Raw genomic sequence first — 24,462 nt, 5'->3', positions numbered from 1 at the left:
CCTCGGCTTCGGCCAGGGCCTTTCTCAGGGCCTCGACCTCGGTCGTCGCTTCTATACAAATCATGGCATTTTGGTTATCACATATAATTTTCTTCTTTTCGAATATATACACTACAAGAAGTATGTCAACTAGTGACCTTCTGTTAGTGTCCCTGGAAGAATTGGTCATAGATCTATGACCATTTGAGATCAATTGGTCAAAAGCTGTTCGGGGGGGCTCCAAAACCTCAACTATATCGACCATTTTGGTTAGAAAGGTCATAATTTCCATACACAAAATGGTCATAAAGCAGATAACATTGGTCTGCTGCCTTATTTCTAGCTGATCACGACCGATATAGATGGTCATAACCTTGTAAATTGTGGTGGATTGCTATGACTAGGCGCCACCTCATCTGTTTTGCCTATGTGTCATGTCCATGTGTCAATTTTTGCCCTAGGTTGTGAAGCAACCTATATTTCTATCATTCCCAATATTCCCCAAAAAATCTCATAAATTCTTTGGGTCTTATCTTTGTCAAATATATAGAAATCCTTCCTTGCCTAGTTCAAAAATAATTCAACAATATTCATTTTCCTATTCTGTTCACAACAATACTTTGTGAAGGAAGTGCTATTTATATATTCTTGATTTCCCTCAAAAAATTTGGGCACTCTTTCCTATCCAAATCATTGCCTCATGAGAAAATTCAGCTCCATTTGCCCAGTAAATCTTCCTCGGAAAATTTCCAAAGTTTTTTTCCAACTAGAAGCATTATGAAGGAAGTACCATTTTTATATATCCGAATGACATGAAATCTATACAGTTCCTTCATATGCCCAAATTACCAGCCTCCTCCAAATTGCAGCTTAGTCAAATCATCTATGTGAGCCTAGGTTCAATTTATATTTTATGGCCAGATTGGCACATTGCAAAGCAAGTGTTATCCAGATCCCTCCTATTACCCTCAAACTTTTTGGGCACTCTTCCATACCCAAATTATTGCCACATGATAATATTCAGCTCCATTTTCCTGGTAAATCTTTCTCAGGAAATTTCCAAAGTTTCTATCTCGAGAGAAGCTTTGTGAAGTAAGTACTAGCTAGGCTTACCCAAATGATCTGAAAATTTACCAGGGGATGACCATACCTATGTAACTTACCTACACCAAATTTGAGCTGATTTCATTTATCAAATTTCTCTCGCTAATTTTCCCAAGTTTCTGTCCAGGGAATAGCATTGTGAAGGAAGTACCACTTTGGCATGTCCAAATGGTATCAATTTTCTATAGTGCTTTCCTATGCCCAGATAACCATCCCCTACCAAATTTTAGCTCAATCCATTCATTATTTTGTGCCCAGCTTCAACATTCATATTTATGTCCAGTGTGGTACTTTGCAAAGCAAGTACCACCTAGGCTCCTTCTTTTGAGCTAAAAAATTGTGAAGACTATCTTCTTAGTAGATGATCGTCCTCAACAAAAACTCGCGCCCATTGGCCACGTGCATTTCCCATATTGCTAATCAAACACTTGGCTGCTAATTCATGTTTGAGCATAGTTCGGCCTCCTCGTGAGAATCTTATGTTGTAATTTTCTTCCTAGCACCTGCCTAGGGAGTACCCAACCCCCTAGACATTCCTAGGCCGCCCAGAACACATGCCAACGCGACAGTCACGCGGTGACCATGCGGCGGGCATGCGAGTTTACGCGCTCTTGAGTTGGGGCCCTCGTCCACCATCCAAACCTCTATGTATCACCACCAAACCATGTATTTCTGATCAAATGGATACTTATATACCTAGAAATAATTTTTGTAAAAAATAAAGAGCAAACTATAAGGTAGATGCAGTTCAAAATTGACCCGCTTCCTACTGAATCGGCAGAAATTTGCCTTTTTCACAAGTGGTGGATAAAAACTTTTGACACCCAACCATTTTGTCAATCATGCATTAAGTATGGCCTAATATTTTATAAAAATGATTTGGTCCAATTTTGCAACAAATATATGGTAGCTCCTTCACAAAAAAACTCATTTTGGGCATTCAAAAAAGGAAAATGAATTTTTCGTCCAAAGAAAATGAAAACTTCCTTAGCCAACATTGTTTGTCATTCCAAGATGCACCTTTGTACACAATATGAGATCATTTGAACAAACTATGCCATGAATGTGGCCATAAGATTGACCATTTGGCTTGAAAGCCATGAATCTTCACACATGATAGCTAATTTCTGAGAACACTTTTTTAAAATAATAAATATATTACAAGTTTATTATTTTTTTATGGTAACTTGGTCACATGTAATGACATAATGCGAAGGTTTTCCATTTTTTTTATTTTTTTGAATTTTTTATGCCCGTTTGAAAATGCGGTCAAAACGGCGGGCTTGACCGTTCCTGGCTAGTGGTTGAATCTTGGAAAACTTTTGATTTTCTCTGATTAAATAGATACTTATGTACCTAGAAATGATTTTTGGAAAAAAAATAAAGAGCAAACCACTAGGCAGCTGGAGTTCAAATTTGACCCGCTTCCTACTAAATCGGCGGGAATTTGTCTTTTTCACGAGAGGTGGATCAAATCTTTTGACACCCAACCATTTGGACAATTGTGCAGTAAATATGGCCTGTTATCTTAGAAAATTGATTTGGTCCAATTTTGCAACAATTATTTGGTAGGTCCTTCACAAAAAAACTCATTTTGGGCACTCGGAAAATGGAAAATGATTTTTTCTTCTAAAGAAAATGAAAACTTCCTTATGCAACATTGTTTGGAATTCCAAGATGCACCCTTGTGCACAATATGAGATCATTTGAACAAACTATGCCATATATGTGGCCATAAGATTGATCATTTGGCTTGAAATCCGTGAATCTTCACGCATGATAGCTCATCTCTGAGAACACTTTTTTTTAAATAATTGCTCTATTACAAGTTTATTATTTTTCCTGGAAACTTGGTCACATATAATAACACAATGCGAAGGTTTTCCAATTTTTTGAATTTTTTATGCCCATTTCAAAATGCGGTCAAAACGGCGGGCTTGACCGTTCCTAGCTAGTGGTTAAATCTTGGAAAGCTTTTGATGTTTCTTTGATTAAATAGATACTTATGTACCTAGAAATGATTTTTGGAAAAAAAAGAAAGAGCAAACTATGAGGCAGCTGCAGTTCAAATTTGACCCGCTTCCTGCAGAATCGGCGGGAATTTGTCTTTTTCACGAGACGTGGATCAAATCTTTTGACACCCAACCATCTGGTCAATTGTGCATTAAATATGGCCTGTTATTTTAGAAAATTGATTTGGTCCAATCTTGCAACAATTATTTGGTAGGTCCTTCACAAAAAAACTCATTCTAGGCACTCAAAAAATGGAAATTGAATTTTCCGTGCAAAGAAAATGAAAACTCCCTTAGGCAACATTGTTTGGCATTCCAATATACACCCTTGTGCACCATATGAGATCATTAGAACAAACTATGCCATGAATATTGGCGTTCTGGGAATGGGGGTCCCTAGACTTGCCTGCCTGCGGCCCATGGCTTGGCTGAGCCACCAGGCCGTACGGCCCATCTTCATCAAGAAAGCATCCAAGACCCTCGCGAGGGTCCACGCCTCGCGAGATGGACGACGCAAGACCTCCTCCCGAGCGGCCTAGTCAGGAAGGCTCGCGAGGGCTGGAGATATCAAGGCGAGGCGAACCTCACGAGGCTCTCGTGACGTGAGCCGTGACGATCGACACCAGGCGCGCGCCAGCGCAAGCAGCGTCCTTGTTTCCTCTTTGGTGCTAAGGAAAAAGGCGCAACCACGGAGTACCGAGGCATCAGGAAAAGGTTGCCATTTCGTTGCAACAAGACCAAGACCATGGACTGCAAGATGGAGGTCATCGTGGAGCCCAAGACGGCGTCACCACCAGAACTTTGTGTAGGCGAAGACCGCTTTTGTCAGGATAACTTGTACTAGCTGTCCCCCTTCAAATTTGCCCACCATTGTTGGCTCCCTTCCCGCTCGATATTTGGGAAGAGGACCAGGTACTCTATAAATAGGACTAGCTACCATAGTAGAGGGGGAGATATCATCAGACCCAGAGATACACACAAGTCCGAAAGCACAAGAACACCTCAACCTCAGGAGGCTGTTCTTCCCTTGTATTGTTCATCATCAGCCTAAGAGGCAATCCACCACCACCACACGGGAGTAGGGTATTACACCACAACGGTGCCCCAAACTAGTATAAACCCCGTGTCTTTCTATGTTGCGAGTTCGTCGAGTTCGTCCGCGAGATCTAGCGAGCTAGAGCATATATCGGTAGGAGGGAAAGACTTAACGTGCACCCCAGTGTTCGAACCTTAAGGGATAGCCGGAACCCCACATCCGACAATGAATGTGGCCATAAGATTGATCATTTGGCTTGAAAGTCATTGATCTCCACACATGATAGCTCGTTTCTGAGAAAACCTTTTTAAAATAATTATCGTATTACAAGTTTATTATTTTTCCTGCTAACTTGGCTACATATAATGACACAATGTGAAGGTTTTTCAGTTTTTTGATTTTTTTGAAATTTTTATGCCATGATTTTTGCCACTCGGAAAATGATTAAAATAGCTAGAAAGATTAGAAATGCGTACAAATTGGTCCTTATCCATAAAATGTGGTCTAACACTAGTGAAAATTTGTGTGGTACCTTTTTGCAAAATATTTTTGATAGCTACTTTTCATAAAATCTCTCTATTTTTAGTAGTTAGAAACTCTTTTTAATCACTGGTTTTCCGAGCAAATCAGAACCATTCCCATGGATCGATGACATGGCACCCATCCATCCATCTCTCCATCTCTCCATCCATCCATCCATCTATCTACAGAAAAAACAAATGAAAAAGACAAACCCCCACCCGCAGCCCAACTAACCCTAACTCACATACCATCTCTCCTCCTCCCTCATCTCCACGCCGCCGCCACCTCCTCCCCGTCCTGTAGAGGCACGCTCGCCACCTCCTCCTCTCTGTTCCGCCACCTCCTCCTCCTTCCTCGACGCGTCCCGCAACGGCGCCCACCGCGTCGCCTGCCGGGCGCCCTTACGTGCACCACTCGCCAATACCGCACCGCTCCCCGCGCCAACCGCCACTCCAACTCCAGCGCTGCTCCACCCGCGCCCGCGCCACCCACCGCTCCCGCCCCGGTGCCAGTGCCGAGGTCATCCCCGCCCACCAGATCTGGGATCCCGCCACGGTATGACTTGGACGCCAAGTGGTCGCCGGACGCCATGGTTCCCACCAATAAGACGGTACGAAACCGTAGCCCTCCCCCTCTCCCTCCCGCCCCGCCCCCTCCTTGGCTCCAAGTTGATTCTATCCCGGGTCGATGCGGATGTGGTCACTGCCTAACGGATTTCGATTCGATTCCGACTGCAGAATAAGAGCACGCAGAACATCAACAACAAGCTCCAACTGTTGATGAAGAGCAACAAGTACACGCTTGTCTACAAGACCGTTCTCAAGACACTTCTGGAGCTCAAGGGTACGTGTGGGATCGCCCCTCTTTTTTTCATGCCCTTTTTCTCGGTTCATCCGATCAGTTGCATTGAATGGTTGGTTACTCTGTTCGTCTACCATGCTCTGAATGTTACGATGGTCAATGCCATGCTGATTTGGAGTTAATTTCCAATGCCATGCTCTGAATGTTAGGATGGTCAATGTAATAGTCTAGTCTGTAGTGTAAGGTTTTAGATTGGAAACTCGGTGTGAAGTTTGGCTCTTAGGCTTGCTTTTGCTGCCATTTTTTATTGATGAATACACCATATGAATCATGCGTCCACTTGGAAGTAGACCTAGTTACATCATGAGTGGTGGATCATTGGTCATTTAAAATGGTTTCTTAAGAGTGCTGACTATTTTTGGCCTTCACCAGCTGGTGTGTGCATCTTATCTTAATTCTTAAAAAAATGCAAATTGTTGGCCATCCATGATAGATTACAGTGCTTGATAATATGGTCTTACAAGATACTCCTAGGTTTTTGCTCTACTCCTTGCTAGTCCTGTAATTAGATGCATTTTGTAGATAAATTGTTGGCCATCTATGATGGATTTATAGTGCTAATTTGGTTGTGCAAGCTACTTCAACCCTTGTCCTATATTGTGCTCAAGTGATGCTTGCTCTACTCCTAGGTACATCTGTATTAGATGCATCTTGAGGTGGGTAGGAAACAAATGAAGAGGAAATTGTTATTCATTATCATACACTGTTTCTTTTTATGCTGCTTGGTGTGTGAGTTGTTTTTTTCTGGAAATATTTACATTGTCTGTCAGATATAAGCTATGTTTCTTTTAGATTCTGCTCGCCTATATAACCACCTCATGATTCAGTATTGTATTTCCCTTCTTGTAGATTGAAGTCTTGCTGATTTCCTTGCCTACTAACCCCATCGCAAAAACTTTCTTCTGAACAGATACCTTGATATGGGATGAAGTGTAGAGTGCGGAGTCACTTGATCTTCGGTACCCGCGTGTGCTCTACCAACCGCATGACGGGTGTTCGCCTTTTTGCCGCCTTCTTCCACCTCCGCCTCCTCCCACCTCTTCTTTGTTGGGTGCAGTCGAAATCCGTGACAACAAGCTAGCTAGCTAGCAACCATGTCTATTGCCATGTCCATATATATACATCCCTCTCCATTGTAGATCCATTGTATCTGTATGCTGCTATATTATGTCAAGTTGAGTGAAGCAAACATATCATTGTGTGTGTGTGTTATCATCTCCTAATGCTCCTACTAGCTTTCTGACGTTGGCAAATGATCTGACTCCTCTCACTTGGCCTAGGAGCAACACCACTGATGATGAGAGCAGATCCTTTCCCTCAATAGATTAGCATCATTCCATTCTTACTATGTAGTAGAATTGGTAGTGATAGAGTGGGTGAATCTATGTGATGTAGAGATACACTAAGATCATGCAAAAATATATATTAGTTCTGCTAATGCTTACAAGTGAATTCAAGTCTGCTTACTTGAAGGTCCAACAATTATGCATACTAATTCGTGTCCTTTGTGATTTGGGGAAAGGAAATAGAAAGGAAATAGTAATGTTGCGAATTGCTATAGTGGTTTGCGATTTGGATCAACTAAACTGAAAGTGAGATACTGAGATGTGGATCACACTAGTACTATTTCAGTATTTCTTGCTTGCTTGTTTGCTTCTTCTTTCTGCTGAAGCAGGCGAGCTGATTTTCTGCTTTTGGTTTCTGCAACAATTGGAGGAGGAGTTTGTGCCGAGGACTGGACTGGATGTGCCTTGATGCGTGATCTACAACGCCCTTGATCTTAGGTGCATGATCTGCAGCGCCCTTGCTTGTTTGTTCTGACTAAATTCAGTTAGAACAAGTTAAGCTTCAGACTGCATAAGAAAAGAATAAAGACAGACTCCTAAATCAGTTACAACAAGTTGAGTACTTGGAGTATATTCAGTGCCCTTGCTTGTTTGTTCTGACTAAATTTTGTTGCCTCGCAGGACCATGAGCGGAGGCTGGAGCAGATCCGAAGGGCGTTCCAGGGCCTCGAGGGCTCCCAAGTCTGTCCCTTCTAGGTCAAGCCTCGCTTTGCTTTTTGCTTCTCCTGTAGTGTACATTATATTACATGGTTTGCTATTTGCAACACTGCCTGCGTGCCACTATCTTAGTTTGTTGTTGCTTTTCGTGCTTCACTGAATTTCAGGATTGGAGTGTGTTTTCTGAAATTTTGTGCTTGCTATGATGCAGTATGCTTCGACGGGAGCATCTGCGGAGAGGGTCAGGTAGTGAGTCTCAGAGCTAGTTCATCCACTTGGAGGTATGCACCTTGTTAAATCTAGGTGCAACTTATCATCAGATTTTCTTTGAAACTTGGCGTTGATTGTTCTGAAGATGAAACTATAGTACTATACACACGACATGCAACAACCACTTATATCAAACAGTGGAGCAGTGCTGCTGTCGTGAATGGAACGAAATGATATTTAGCATCGTTGAGAAATCGTTTGTGTACTGTCGTGTGTATAGCAGAGTTCAATTAGATACTTGGAATTAATGTCTGCGTACATATATAACCGATTTGATTATGTACGTATGATTAGATGATTGTTTGGCTCTATATAATTGTTGACATGAATATATTGACTTTCCAAACAAGTATAGGACTGTACCTATGCATACAAATTATCCTAAAAAAACTGAAAATAAAAATTGAAGCATGAAATAAGCAATAAGTGGCTGATTTTTATCTGCATGTTAAGCGGAAAGTTGCAGCCAAGGCTTATATATTACAAAATATTGTCACACCTCCGAGCTTCTACCATTGTTAGGGACATCGTAGTGTGATCTTCATGATTTTTTGCTTGAAGATGTACTGATTCATTAGTCAAGCAGAGACATAAGTCATCTTTTGTGTCTATATTAAGTCACGTAAAAATCGCATAACTTTCTTAGTGCCTAAATTATATTTAAGCTATACTTTGTTGTAAGTTCTTGCTTATATTAGTGTCATTTATTTCTGTTCTAATTAATGTTGAACTGAGAATGAACATATTTCTCTCTTTTTAGACTGCTAGCTTGTACAAGTTGAACAATCTGCTCTAGTTTAAACAAGTTGGGATCCATCAGTACAATAGGACTTAGTTTGTGTTTCACCTTGCTTGTAATCAATATCCTTGCTGTTAATTTACCTCAAGTTTATCGTTTACCGGAAGTTTCAAATTAGAAGAAGTTTCAAATTCTTATGCTGGTTTATGTTCTCTTTGTAGATTATGAGATATGCTGCTGGAGAGATGCCGTTAGCAAACTGGAAGGGCTGGAACCAAATCCAATCGACCGCATGGCAGTGGTCTTTGAATATCTAAGCTAGTGATAATCTTTTCAGTGATTCCTTTTTTGTTTGGCCTTCTTGTAGTGTATATTAGTAGTCGCTGGAGTTGTGATGGTGATCTTTTTTTTGACTGACTGTTTGTTATAGATGAAAAATCTTTTAGTTGTTGCTTCTTATGTATAGATAATGTGATGAAGATGTAACTGCAACAAATGATGTATGATTGTACAGAGAAACAAATGTTGCTTTGATGGCAAAATTGAAAAAACTGAACTGTTTCTCTGTCGTCCAGTCTTTTGAATTAGTGGGCTGGAAATTATGATGGGCTGGAAGAGGCCTTAGCCCAAACAATACTGGACAAAAAATCAAAGGAAAAACGTCTTAAAAAATTAGAAATATTAAATGGACCACAAAAAGGCCGAGGCCCAGAAAAATGGAAGATGCATAGAAAACAAAAATGGCCAAATTGTTGGGCCAGGACCATGTAACAAACCAAAATTAATAAAAAAAAATAGTAAAATGGCTGAATTATTGGGCTCGGCCCATGCGAAGCACCGAATTGGACTGGGCTGATTCTTATCAATGACCTTTTCAATTGGTCGCAGTTTTGCCACGTCGGATCCGACGTGGCCTGGGCAGAGAGCTAGCGACCAAAAAAGAAGGTCATAGGATCAACGACCTTTTGTTTTGGTCGTGGAATTCCACGACCTCACAGAGAAGGTCGTTAATTTCAGTTTACGACCGCCAACTTTTGACCTTCTATTTTTGGTCACAAAAAGGTCGCAAATGAAAAACAATGACCTTTCAGTGACCAATTGTGATGGTCGCAAGTTAACATATTTCTTGTAGTGATAACAGGATATTGCTTACCTTGTTTCTCCTGGAGCTGCCCCTTCACTTGGCTCATCTCTCCCTCGGCCCCCGCCAGTTTCTGCTTCAGTCCGTAGACTTCGGCAGTATGCAAGGCCACGACCAGCAACGACGCCAGTATATAAGGAAAATTTAGTTAGTTTCCTATCATAGGAGATTGATCCTCTGTCCGGTTTTTTCTTTCCGAACACCGGACAGTGTCTCAGGGGCTGCTATCTACATTGGGATTCTCTCGTTTTGGCGTCACCCACCTCAAAACCTACCAGCAGGTTGCCGTAGGCCTCGGTTAGTCTGCTCTTGGCGAACTGAACCTTTTAAATCACCATGCCCATAAGGACATGGTGCTCATCCATAATGGATGCGCCTCGTAGCGCTCTCAGCAGATTGTCCGGTGCCCCTGGTTGGACAGGGGCCACTGGTGGAACAGGTATCCCCCCTTCTTCCGAAGGAGGGTGGATGCTGGATTCCGGAGCCGCATCATTCTCCAGATTTGAGTCTGGTTGAGGGCCGAATTGTATACGGCCCTCCCCGCCAGTCTTCGTGGGGGTTGGTTCCCCTTGGTGTCTGGCGACGGGGGTTACGCCTTCGGGCGCCTCCTGAGCCTCTCCCCCGTCGGGAAAAGTCCTTCGGGACAACACCTCTGCATCATCCCTGTTCTTGGGGGAGTGTGCAGCTGGCGGGGAGTCGGTGGCCATCGCCTTGGAATCCGGCGAGCCTCCTGATGAGGATCGCGGAGGGCTGTTGTGGGCCGGACTACAATAACATAATCAATCGTCTCAGCACAATAAAGAGGGGAATCTTCATGGGCAGATAATGTGTTAGTACTTACGATGCGGCCCGAGACTTAGCGCGGGGGCGTTTCTCCGGACTGTCCTCGGCGTCCCATGCGGAGTTATCTATGAGGGAGCCCTTCCCCTTTTGGGTGCCTTCGCCTCCAGAGGCGGAGGCCGCCCTCTTCTTCCTCCCCCCATCAGGGGGAGAGTCGCTCTCCTCCTCCTCATCCGCGTTGTCTTCGGCGTCAGGGGAATTGGCCTTGTCTTCAGACGTCGCGTCCGAGGTACCCTTGTGGCGGAGGCCACTCCAGGCCCCCTTGGCCTTCCCTATGGACTTCTTCTCTGGTGCCTTATAAGGTGCTGGCTCCAGCATCTTTGCTAAGTGCGGGACGACTGGCTCCTCGGGTAAGGGAGCCGAACATTGGATCTACTTCGCCTTCTTCAACCAGTACTGAAAAAGCAATGGTGATGGAAGCTTAGATATCATCCTTCAAACAAGCAAGTAAGGGATGTGTTGAAAACAACATACCTCGTTGGGAGGGTGATTTATGTCGTGACCCCGGTCCAAGCCAGTGACCGGTGGTATCTCGTTGCCCTTGAAAAGCAACTTCCAGGCATCTTCGTGAGTCGTTTAGAAAAGCCTCACCATGGTATGGTGTTTCACTGGGTTGAAATCCCATAGAGGACGGCTTCGGCTCTGGCAGGGAAGGAATCGGCTCACCAACATCACTTGGATTATGTCGACAAGCTTGATGTCCTTATTGATCATACTTTGGACACGCGTTTGCAGTGCAATCAGCTCGTCTGACGAACACCAGTTTGGGCTCTTCGCGACCCAGGAGGTGAGCCGCATGGGGGCGCCGGAATTGAATTCGGCAGCCGCGGCGCAGGTGGCATCGCGGGGTTCGGTGATGTAGAACCATGGCTTCTGCCATTCCTTGACAGATTCCACGAATGTGCCAGGAGACATTGGTGAGCTTGCTCACCGTGGCAGCCCCGCACTCTACGTGATGTCCGTCCACCACCTTGGGCTTCACGGTGAAGGTTTTAAGCCATAGCCCGAAGTGGGGGTGGATGCGGAGGAAGGCCTCTCACACGACGATCAATGTCGAGATATTGAGGAAGGAGTTTAGGGATAGATCGTGGAAGTATATCCCGTAGTAGAAAATTATCCCACGGACGAAGGGGTGGAGTGGAAACCCTAGCCCACGGAGGAAATGAGGGATGCACACTACCCTCTCGTTGGGCTTTGGTGTGGGGATGATTTGTCCCCCGGCTGGAAGATGATGGGTGATTTCTTTCGCCAGGTAACCGGCCGCCTGAAGCTCGGCAATGTCCTCCTCCATAACTGAAGAGGCCATCCATTTGCCTTGACCTCTGGATCCGGACATGGTTGAGTGATTTCTCGAGACCGGGAAATGAGAGCTTGGGCGTTGGAGATCAAGAACGGAGAGGCGGGAAGAAAGCGTGGGAGAAGGAATTGGAACCTTATCTCCTTATAAGGGCGGTGAATATTGAACGCCCCCCCATTCGCCTTAAAATTCGCCTGCTCCCAAGGGCTGTGTAAACGGCGTGCTTGGGTTACCCATGCCCGTATTGATGAGAATCCCGTAATAAGGGGATAAAATCTCTGCTTTGACCAGACGTGCCAATGACAACCGCGTCTCGAAACGTGGGGCGAAAAACGGTTCAAAATTATGACCAGACAGGTGTGACGTTGCATTACTAAAGTTGTCAGCAGATTGGACTTGTGTGTTATTATATTCTCTCCGCGGTTGTGGGCGGTATGTGTTACAGGTCCGGACACGATCAATTCGTCTGGAGACTATTCGGGAGTTCGGAAGGAGGAACCCTCCTTGCAATGCCGAAGACAACACTACGCGCCGGATACCTTGTCATTGAAGTCGGGTTCAGGGGCTACTGAGGGAGTCCTAGACTAAGGGGTCCCCGGGCGTTCGGCATGTTATCTGTGGGCCGGACTAATGGGTTGTGAAGATATGAAGACCGAATACTACACCCGTGTCCAGATGGGACTCTCCTTGGCGTGGAAGGCAAGATTGGCGAACAACTATGAAGATTACATCTTATGTAACCGACTCTATGTAACCCTAGATCCCCCCGGTGCCTATATAAACCAGAGGGTGTAGTTCTAAAAGGATATACTCAATACCTTAGTCATAGACGCTAGATTTCTAGGGTTTAGCCATTACAATCTCGTGGTAGATCAACTCTTGTAATACTCGTATTCATCAATATCAATCAAGCAGGACGTAGGGTATTACCTCCATCAAGAGGGCCCGAACCTGGGTAAAACTTCGTGTCCAATATCTCCTATTACCATCAACCTTAAACGCACAGTTCGGGACCCCCTACCCGAGATCCGCCGGTTTTGACACCGACACCCACCGCTCTCTTGGATGCAACTGCACTAGTAACCAAGTGTGAATCCTGCCAGTTCCATTCAAAGAAGCTTCATCTCCCAGCCCAAGCCGTTCTAACAATGCCTCTTTCCTGGACATTTTTGGTCTGGGGGCTTGATATACTGGGCCCCTTTCCCCGCGCTGTCGAGGGCTTTGAGTGCTTGTACGTCACGATTGACAAGTTCACAAAGTGGACGGAAGTGGAACCAGTGAGAAAGGTGACAGCACAATCAGCCGTCAAGTTCTTCAAGGGAATAGTCTGTTGTTTTGGTGTGCCGAATAGAGTCATCACCGACAACGACACGCAGTTCATGATCCGGACCTTCATGCAGTATATCCAAGACCTCGGTGACAAGGTTTTTTTTGCTTCTGTTGCTCATCCCAGGAGTAACGGCCAGGCTGAGAGGGCGAATGCGGAAGTGTTGCAGGGCCTCAAGACAAGAACTTTTGACAGGCTACACAAGTGCGGGAGGCGCTGGATTGATGAGTTGCCAACGGTTCTTTGGTTGATCAGAATGATACCAAATCGAGCCACTGCGCCCGACACTCTTTGCCCTGGTATACAGGTAACCTCGAGTGCTCGCTTATGATGAGCTTGAGCAAGAGAAGTTGCGCCAAGATGATGCGACACTCCTTAAGGAAGATCGTCTTCAGGCTGCTGTGCGAGCTACTCACTACCAGCAAGCCTTGCGCCGCTACCATAGCCGCAAGGTTCAAGCCCGAAGCCTTGAGGAAGGTGACCTTGTTCTTCGGCGAATTCAATCTGCGAAGAATTCAAACAAGTTGACACCAAAGTGGGAACACCCTTATCGGGTAATACGAGTCACCAGGCCCGGCGTAGTCCGCCAGGAGACCGAAGATGGCATTCCGGTCAGCAATTCCTGGAATATCAAACATCTTCGCAAGTTTTACCCATAAGGCGCGGTTGCCAGGAGCCCTGGCAACCCCCCTTTTGTACTAGCCTTGCCAGTGATACGTCTCCAATGTATCTACTTTTCCAAACACTTTTGCCCTTGTTTTGGACTCTTACTTGCATGATTTGAATGGAACTAACCCAGACTGATGCTGTTTTCAGTAGAATTACCATGGTGTTATTTATGTGCAGGAGCAAACATTCTCAGAATGACCTGAAACTTCACGGAGACACTTTTCAGAAAATAAGAAAAATACCTGCCAAAGATGAAGGCCAGGGGGGCCGCCACCTTGCCACGAGGGTGGAGGGCGCGCCTGCCCCCCTAGGGCGCCCCCTAACTTGTGGGCCCCCTGTTGCCTCTCTGAATCCAACTCCACCTCCATATATTGAGTTTCGGGGAGAAAAAAATCAGAGAGAAGAAATCATCGCGTTTTACGATACGGAGCCACCGCCAAGCCGTAAAACCTCTTGGGAGGGCTGATCTGGAGTCCGTTCGGGGCTCCGGAGAGGGGAATCCATCACCATCGTCATCATCAACCATCCTCCATCACCAATTTCATGATGCTCACCGCCGTGCGTGAGTAATTCCATTGTAGGCTTGCTGGACGATGATGGGTTGGATGGGATCGATCATATAATTGAGTTGGTTTTGTTAGGGTTTGATCCCTAGTGTCCACTATGTTCTGAGATTGATGTTGCTATGACATTGCTATGCTTAATGCTTGTCACTAGGGCCCGAGTGCCATGATTTCAGATCTGAAACTATTATATTTTCATCAATATATGAGTGTTCTTGATCCTATCTTGCAAGTCTATAGTCACCTATTATGTGTTATGATCCGTTAACCCCGAAGTGACAATAATCAGGATACTTACCGGTGATGACCGTAGTTTGAGGATTTCATGTATTCACTATGTGTTAATGCTTTGTTTCGGTTCTCTATTAAAAGGAGACCTTAATATCCCTTAGTTTTCGTAAGGACCCCGCTACCACGGGAGGGTAGAACAAAAGATGTCATTCAAGTTCTTTTCCATAAGCACGTATGACTATATTCGGAATACATGCCCACATTATATCAATGAACTGGAGCTAGTTCTGTGTCACCCTAGGTTATGACTGTTACATGATGAACCGCATCCGGCATAATTCTCCATCACCGATCCATTGCCTACGAGCTTTCCATATATTGTTCTTCGCTTATTTACTTTTCCGTTGCTATTGCTATCATCACTACAAAATACCAAAAACATTGCTTTTACTACTGTCACCTTTTGCTACCGTTACCACTACTATCATATTACTTTGCTACTAAACACTTTGCTGCAGATATTAAGTTTCCAGGTGTGGTTGAATTGACAGCTCAGCTGCTAATACTTGAGAATATTCTTTGGCTCCCCTTGTGTCGAATCAATAAATTTGGGTTGAATAGTCTACCCTCGAAAACTGTTGCGATCCCCTATACTTGTGGGTTATCAGCCAACAAGGCATGTAACCCTATGTACAAAGCCAGGCGTAGACCCTACGCAGTCAGGGAAAGAAAACCCTTAGTATGTATGGTTTCCCGTTGATTTCCATGTTTATGTGTATACGTATATGCATGCTTGTCTAGGATATTGTACTACTTTTTGATACCAACAAATGTTAATGGACCGCCAAGGTTCCATGCTCTCGCCCTCTCTTCTTTCCAGCCGCGGCAAGGACGCTTGATCCCGCCAAGGACCCGGCTCCAGCAAGAAGTTGAGAAGACAGCCCGGCATGACGACCCCCGGCAAACCAAACAGATAAAGTTCTCCTCTTTCCCATTCCTGTTCGTAACATGTGACTTGTGCGTTAGAAAATCTCGCCACTCTCTTTTAAACTTAGGTGCTCCCATCCCTGGCCCGAATGCTGCTTCGGTCAGAATGGTCGCAGTAGCCTTTGCTAAAAGGAGATTAATGAGGGGCTGGACCCTTTGTTTGTAACCCCGCAGATGTGATTCTCCGGCAGGCGCAGAGGGCACCGACAAGCGCAGAGGGCACCGGCAGGACAGCTTGCCGAAAGGACTCGTTTATTTGCATTAAGGGGGCATCTCACCTCTGCATGGACGTATACATGCGCGTGTTCCCAGCAAGGCTGGTCTTTTTCATTGACATGCTGATACAAGTACAGATGTTACAGGACACAAGCATGGGCTCGAGAGATTACATTACTTAGAAATTAAGATTTGGCAAGTTAAAAAGAAAGATATGGTCCCCGTGATCTTCATTCTTGCCCCTATCCTCCCAGGTGCGGCAGGTGAAGGGAAAGAAGGGGCAACGGGGAATGCATCAATGTAGAGCATGGCGGGGATGACCCTCGGCAAGGCGCGTGGCCGAGGGTGGAGGGCGATGCAGATGACGATGTTGCCGGCGACGATCACCCGGAGTCGGAATCGGCATCCTCCCATCCACTACCCTCGTCGTCGCTGTCGCTGTCCTCCATGTCACTGTCGCCCGAGGAGGATGTTTCGTTGTCGGTGGAGCTCTCCGCGAAGCAACCTAAGCTGGTTCCCAAGTGCCCGAAGACCTTGACGGAGAGTAGACCTTTCTCCATTAATTTGAAATGGAGAATGATCCCCCCACCCCCAACAGGCTATGGTCCCGGGAAAATGTCTTCCACCTACGGCGGAGATACATCACCTGAGGGGCAGGGACGTCGACGTCGACCCGCATGCCGCCATTCCCGCAGCCCCTCATGTGCAGCCTCAAGGCTTGTGGCGGGTTGAGCTCCATCTCCCGGGCGAACGGGGTGGGGAGGCGGAGGTGACCGCACACTAGCTTGTACAGCCTAATGAAGAACTTGTGTGGCTGGTCTCCGACATGGCCCACCATTGGGGGGAGCCACCGGTGGAAGCACGGCCGGTGTGCCACCACGTCCTCCTCTCCCCCGAGTGCCACGGCGGCCTCGGCCACGCCCCCTCCATCTTTCTCTCGTAACGGGATCCGCTGTCGTGACCTCCGGAGGAGGAGGGACACGCTGTCGAGTATAAGCCCTCATCGCGGCCATTGGAGTGCCGGCGCACCCTCTCACGAAGGCGAATGGAAGAAAGGGGCCAAGCAGGAAGGAGATGAATGCAGAAGGACGATGTCCCTCTCCCCTTTTTATAGAGGGGCGGGGCCGGGGCTCGGCCTCCCAACCTAAGGGTGGCTGACCCACTCGACCAATCCGGCCGATAGAGGCACAGGGAATCAGGACCGACCTGTTGCTACAATCAGCAATACCCGGCTTCCTGCCTCGGCGTTATGGCCCGTGCCCTCCGTATCTGCCACCTACCCTCCCTGAGGCATGGGGGACACATGGCGGGTAGGCCAGAAATAAGAAGACAAGTGGGGCGACTATTTTCCACCCCGTGATCATGGGGCGCGGGCGACATGAAGGCCACGACCCGAGTCCCCTTTGTAAATGAGTTGTGCCCCTGCGGCTCCCTCTTTTCATGGGGAAGGCGCTGGCCGCCTCTTTACTATTCACCGTAGGGTGACGCAAGCGTGTTGCGACCATTCCATGCATGACCACCACATCACGCACTCAATACGGTCATGGGGTAGCACAACTGGCGAAGGAGTTACTGCGGTTAAAACTCTGCCACGCGTGCCCGCGCACCATTCTGGGCCTGGCCCAACAACGCTTCGTGCTTATGTGTGGCCCAGGCCGGGGGCTCCTATCGATGTACAAAAGTAGGGGCATTTCTGTACCCCTCTACTTATGTACGGGCAGACGTAGCCACACCTGCGACCATGCTTGGCGTGCCGAGGAAGGAAAGATACTAGGCTACAGAGGCAACATTCAAATCACAGGCATGAAGAGCAAAGGGGCAAGATGGATCTCCCCCGGCAACACCCTTGCCAGGGCAATTCGCCCCACACCAGCAAGGCCGCCACCCTTGAGCCTAAGAGCTCTGACAACACCGATAACGTCAAGACCAAGACTCGGGGGCGCCCGCGTGGTGGCAGGCAGTCTTTGTGAAGACCAAGGGCCTATGAGCCTAGATAAGAACTAGAAGACGAAGACCCCCGGAAAGATCCTTGCAGGGGCCCCCGGCAAGATCCTTGCCGGTGATAGTCTTGCCAGGGATGGCCACGAGGCCCCGACAAGACCCTTTCCAAGGGCATCTGCGGGGCAATGGCTAGGGGCGCACCCACCAACGTCTCTCTACCCCGAGGCCGTTCTGACGCGACAACCAGCCTGCCAACTAGGCAAGCGCCTGCGTGGCAGCATGCAGCTTCTAGGCCAACTAGTCAAGCACATGCGTGGTGGCATGCATATCTTCGTGAAGACCCTGTCACCGCACCAGCTCAGCAACCAGCCAGCCAGCATGGTGCTACATGCCTCATCAGCTTGGACGCGCATTAAAGCAAGGCAAGGCAGCGACGAACGGGATGAGCTTCGTTGTCGTCCCCGATAAAGCAAGAGGGCACGTCAGCAGCGCTTTAAATGCGTTTGCCCTACGGTGCCAGGTGATAAACTTGTACACTGTAGATACTTTCCACCTCCTGTGTGCCACTGTGGCGGCTCCTTTGCCATATAAAAGGAGGCCCGAGGCGTACTGGGGAAGGATTCAAACTTTGGGTGCTAGGCCTGCACCGCAGCTAGTTCAAGAGCTCAAGAACACCAAATATACACAAAAGCATGACTAGGGTTTTACGCATTGTTTGCGGCCCGAACCTGGGTAAAAATCCCGTCGCGCTAATCTTTTAGACCTGCTCTTTGCGGAGCTCCACGCCCCGCCAGCCGTAGAAAGGGATTCCCTGGGATCCCATAGGTGTTGTTTCCCCCGACACTAGGTGTCTTGTGGGATCCCCATAATTCGGTTGAGGATTTTCTTCAGGCGCAAGAAAGATAATTTATGGAAAAAAATCTTGTAAAAATTTCAGCGTGATCGGAGTTACGATCTTCGGGAATTTAAGAAACGGTGAAGGGCGAGAAAACAGAAACGTGAAACAGAAGAGAACAGAGAGAGACAGATGAAATCTCAGAGGGCTCTCGCCCCTCCGCCACCATGGAGGCCATGGAATAGAGGGGGAACCCACCACCCATCTAGGGTGGGGGCCAAGGAGGAATAAGAAGAAGGAGGGGGGCTCTCTCCCCCACTCTCCAGGTGGCGCCGAAATGCCGCCGGGGCAATCATCATGTAACGGCGATCTACTCCAACAACTCCATCACCTTCCCCCATCAATATTCAGCATCCACTCTCCTGCAACCGGCTGTACCCTCTACTTGAACATGGTGATTTATGCTTCATATTATTATCGAACGATGTGTTGCCATCTATGATGCTTGAGTAGATTTTTGTTGTCCAGTATTGGTGAATTGCTATCATTGGTTTAATTTGCTTGTGGTTATGTTGCTATCCTTTGCTGCCTATAATATGAGCACGCATGTGGATCACATCATAGGGTTAGTTGTATGTTGATAGGACTATGCATTGGACGACAAGTGTGACAGAAGCTTCTTCCTCAACATAGAAATTGATGCATACGGGATTGAAGGGGGACCAATATATATCTTAATGCTATGGTTGGGTTTTACCTTAATGAACGTTAGTAGTTTTGGATGCTTGCTAATAGTTCCAATCATAAGTGCATAGAATGCCAAGTAAGGGACGACATGCTAGCTGTGGCCTCTCCCACATAAAAACGTGTTGTTTGTCTAATAACATAGTCAATTCCTTAGGGACAATTCCGCAAATCCTACCACTATTAATCCACACTCACTATACTAATTTAATTGTACTTTAATTAGGAGAGCACCTACTTTTATTTTTATGTTATTTATTATCTTGCAAACTTATCCCTTCATACCTCCAAAGTACTTCTAGTTTTATTCTTGTTCTAGGTAAAGCAAATGTTAAGTGTGCGTAGAGTTGTATCGGTGGTTGATAGAACTTGAGTAATATTTGTTCTACCGTTAGCTCCTTGTTAGGTTCGACACTCTTATTTATCAAAAAAGGCTACAAACGATCTCCTATAGTTGTGGGTTATCAGTGCCCTACCCCCAAGGTGCCCCATGTGAGCTCGTGACTCCCCCATGGACTTTCCCGACTCTGTTTTCTTTCAGATTACTTTTCGTGCATGGGAAAATTTAATTATATATACTCCTCGCTGTTTTAACCATCGCAACGCAAGTTTTCCCTCTATTCTTGTTTCGGGCTACTTTTCTAACAGATCTAGATCACCATGGCGACCCAAGTTTGTCCAAGGAAAAGTTCTACAAGAAGGTCATCATCCCTTGCCTTCCGTAGGTGATGAAACACCCTCAGACCATTGAGATGCGTGAGGGAGTGGTTCACATCGAGGACGTTCAAGGGCCCAAGAAGGACAGAGGTGAGAAGGCCAGGCTCGAAGTTGTGGAGTAGGAAATCTTAGGCTGTCAAGGGATGGAGGAGCACAGTCCTAACGCCAATCACTCCATATTACCGAGTTCGTTCACGACCACAAGTGGGACCACAAGGAAATTGGAGATGCTATTTGCAAACTCAATGTCTGAATTGATCATCTTCATGTCACAGCCCTAGAATTTGTTTGTCATTAGTTGCATTAAGGCATTCATGCATCATGTTTAAAGTTCATGAAACTTGAACTGGGGATGACAAACCCTAGCACTAAATAAAATGCAATTAGGATCAAAATAAAAATATTTTCAATAAACCCAGAATGCCCTTTAGGAAAGTTCATTATTTTTGTTAAAGGTGAAAACCCCTGCCAACAATGATGCACATATTTCTAGGCCATTCTGGATTTTTGAATTAAATCCTATTGTATTTGACCTTGGGCATTTAAATACTATAAATAATTTAAATGTTCAAATAAATGTTGGAAATTGTTAAGGGTCACTGAAATAATTCAGAAAGCACCCATAATTGTTTCCAGGATTTTATAAAATGATTTGATATTTTTAAATCAAATCAAAACAAACTACAGAAAATAGAAAAACAGAATTAAATAGAAATAAGAGAGAGAGAGCAGAAGATCTACCTGGCGCCTACCTGTGCGGCCTGCTGCAGAAGCCGGCCCAGCCCACCAGGGGCTCCCCTCCTGTCGTCTTCCCCGCGCCAGTAGGCAGCGCGCGTGGCCGACGAGCGCCGACGCTGCCTCGGCCACCTCCTGCTTGCCGCTCTCCTTCCTCGACGCTCTGGACGCCTTCCCCGAGCGCCACGCACCTCCCTGCCTCTCTCCCTCACTCTCCCGCGCTCTCACCCCCTTCCCTGGATCTCTCCCTCTCTCACCCGAGAGTCGCCGCCGACGTCGCTCGCAACCACCGCGGCCACAGCCACTTCCTCGCTCCCTCTCTGCGTACCCGAGCTCAGCCCGGACCCCAAGCCCCTCTACGTCGACCCACCGAAGCCCGGATGCCCCAAGACGATGCCGCGGCGTTTCTTCCCGACCACGGCCGCCGGATGCCGCCGTCCGATTCATCCTCTCCGCCATCCCCCCGAGCACGCCGACCTGCTCTTCGAACTCACCGTGAGCTCCTACGCCTCCTCTCTCTCTTCCCCGCCTCGATTGCGCCCTGTAGCCTCGATCCCACCGGAGCCGGAGCTTGCTTGCCGCCGGCCATGTCGCCGCCATAGCCACCGTTAGCTAGAGCTGCAACCGAGCACGCGGTCGTGCTCAGTGCAACCCCAGGAGGTCGTAACACCCCTCTTTGCCTCCTGTCGTGCTCCCTAACCCCGAAACCCAGTTCACCCGAATGCCTGCGCCGCCGCGAGCTCCATTCCGGCGAACCCCGGTCACCCCCGCACCTCCCGTTGGTCCCCCTAGATGCGCACGGGCACGGGCTACCTCCTGGTGCCCTTGGCGCGTCGATCCGTCGCCTCTGGCGTAACTCCGGCGAGCCACCGCCGCTCTGGGTCGTCGCCGTCATCCAACCGCCGGCGAATCCGACGTGGCCGGTCATTAGGGCCTAACCACCCCGCTAACCCAGGCCTAGGGCCACTGACAGGTGGGCCCTACCGTTTAATTAACCCGGCTAACAATTTAGTTAAGTTAATTAAACTCTGTTAAATCACTGTGCAGCTAACATGTGGGTCCCATAGGTCAGATTTGACCTGGACAACACCGTTGACTTGCTGACGTCACTGTGAAGTCATGCTGACGCAGTAATAGGTTTTCTGGATTATTTTTTATTCAGGAATTTCAGAAAATGCCCTAAACTTCAATAAATCATAGAAATTCAACCGTAACTCCAAATTAAATAATTTATATATGAAAAATTATCAAAAAAATTCAAGGAATCCATCTGTACCATTTTCATGCATGTTAGAACAACTTATAGCTGCTGTTTAGCACAAATCACTTAAATGGCATTTGAATAATCACATATGGAGTTTGAATTTGAATCTTGTATTCAAACCAACTTCATTTAATCTGTTGCTAGTTGCATTAGCTGAAAACACATTCATATTGCCATGTCATGAGCATGCATCATATTGTGCATTGCATTGATTGTATTTCTTCTTTGTTGCCGGTATCTGTTCCCTCCCGGTAGACGATGTTCCGACGTTGTGATTGTTGACACTGATGAAGACTCAATGTTATCTTCAGAAGTGCCAGGCAAGCAAAACCCCCTTGTTCATTCCGATACAATCCTACTCTCTCGCCCTGCTCTCTTTTACTGCATTAAGACAACAACGATTCAACTGTTACTTGCTGCGGTAGCTGAACCCCTTTATCCTTTGCATGACCTGTCATTCCACAGTAAATAGATGAAACCCACTAGCATGAGTAGGAGTTGTTTGAGCCCTGTTGTGCCTACTCATTCTTGCTTGCTTGTCATGCCTGCTACTGCTTAGAGTTGAGTCAGGTCTGATTCATCGGGGATGAATCGGAGGTGTGTGAACATGTCCTACTGTGTGTGAGCTAAGTGTGTGAATACGATTTGGTAAAGGTAGCGGTGAGAGGCCATGTAGGAGTACATGGTGGGTTGTCTCATTGCAGCCGTCCTCAGGAACTGAGTTCTGTGTTTTTGATCCATGATTCAGCTACTACCATGCATTGGGCCCGAAACCAATGGACCCTCTCGGCTTCTTGATCACCCTTGTCCTCTGTCCAGGAGTTGCAAGTAGTTTCTGGTGTTTGTAGTATGCTGGAGGCCGTGCGCAGCGCTGACCGTAGGGGTGGGCTGTGATGCGGTAGGCACGTGGCACGGTGTACCGGGCGCCCGTTTGGTGTCTCGGGAACCCTGTTCACATCGTTTGGGGCTGTGAGCGAAACTTCGGCCGGATCTCCTCATGGATGGAACCCGAATAGGCGATAAACCTGGACTAGAGACTTGAGTGTTTAGGCAGGCCATGGCCGACACCCACGTTGGGCTTTCGCTTGAAGGTTGCCAAGTACATGTCGTGTAAACGGCGGTAAGTGGTGAGAGCGTGTGTGAAGAAGTACACCCCTGCAGGGTTAACATCATCTATTCGAATAGCCGTGTCCGCGGAAAAGGACTTCTAGGTTGCTTATATCAGTTCATAGACAAGTGAAAGTGGATACTCTAAAATACGCAAGATAAGCGTGAGTGCTATGGATGGCGTTCTCGTAGGGAGACGGGAGCGGATCCATAGTGGTGTATTGATATGGTGAATATGTGGACTCGTGTGCGCCACCTCAAAAGAGTTACTTGCAGTCGTAGTTCAGGATAGCCACCGAGTCAAAGCTGGCTTGCTGCAGTTAAACCCCACCATCCCCTTGTTGAAAATGATGCATATGTAGTTAGTTCCGATGTAAGTCTTGCTGGGTACATTTGTACTCACATTTGCCTATTTTATGTTTTTGCAGAGAGACCTCAGTCTCGCTAGTAGTTCCATATGGTCTTCGACGTTTAGCTTGTTACCTCAGCTACGATCTTGTGCCCCCGGCAGGATCTGGTAGATAGTCAGGCTTCTCAGCCCTTTTCATTTATAGATGTCTGTACTCAGACATGATAGCTTCCGCTTGTGCTTTGATTTGTATGCTCTGAATGTTGGGTCATGAGACTCATGTTTGTAATATCTCGCTCCTCAGAGCCTATTGAATAAATACTTGAGTCATAGAGTCATGTTGTGATGCCATGTTGTATTTGCACATATCGAGCATATTGTGTGTATGTTATTGAAATGCTTGGTATGTGTGGGATCTGGCTATCTAGTTGTTTATCTTTAGTAGCCTCTCTTACCGGGAAATGTCTCCTAGTGTTTCCACCGAGCCATGGTAGCTTGCTACTGCTCCAGAACACTTAGGCTGGCCGGCATGTGTCCTTCTTCGTTCCTGTGTCTGTCCCTTCGGGGAAATGTCACGCGATGAATACCGGAGTCCTGTTAGCCCGCTACAGCCCGGTTCACCGGAGTCCTGTTAGCCCAGTGCTACAGCCTGGATTCACTCGCTGATGACCGACACGTTCGATGCTGGGTCATGGATGCCTGTCCCTGTAAGTTAGTGCCACTTTGGGTTTACGACTAGCCATGTCAGCCCGGGCTCCTTATCATATGGATGCTAGCGACACTATCATATACGTGTGCCAAAAGGCGCAAACGGTCCCGGGCAAAGGTAAGGCGACACCCGTGGGAATACCGTGCGTGAGGCCGCAAAGTGATATGAGGTGTTACATGCTAGATCGCTGTGGCATTGAGTCGGGGTCCTGACAGCGTTGGTATCAGAGCTTGACTGCCTGTAGGATTACCAAGCCAAACTGGT

General features: G+C 47.0%; 1 long non-coding RNA gene across 1 annotated transcript; it reads left to right on the top strand.

The window, feature by feature from the left end:
- The first annotated feature begins 4,866 nt into the window (after positions 1 to 4,866).
- Positions 4,867 to 9,091, top strand: LOC119354376. Its single transcript, XR_005170826.1, has 6 exons — positions 4,867 to 5,263; positions 5,391 to 5,496; positions 6,425 to 7,298; positions 7,482 to 7,556; positions 7,729 to 7,798; positions 8,748 to 9,091. It is a non-coding gene; the product is annotated as an uncharacterized LOC119354376 (long non-coding RNA).
- The last annotated feature ends 15,371 nt before the right edge of the window (positions 9,092 to 24,462 follow it).

This window comes from Triticum dicoccoides, chromosome 2A (assembly GCF_002162155.2).
Source record: "Triticum dicoccoides isolate Atlit2015 ecotype Zavitan chromosome 2A, WEW_v2.0, whole genome shotgun sequence".
In the NCBI taxonomy this organism is placed as follows: domain Eukaryota; kingdom Viridiplantae; phylum Streptophyta; class Magnoliopsida; order Poales; family Poaceae; genus Triticum; species Triticum dicoccoides.
The sequence above is the reverse complement of the archived record's forward strand: the minus strand, read 5'-3'. Positions and strand labels throughout refer to the sequence as shown.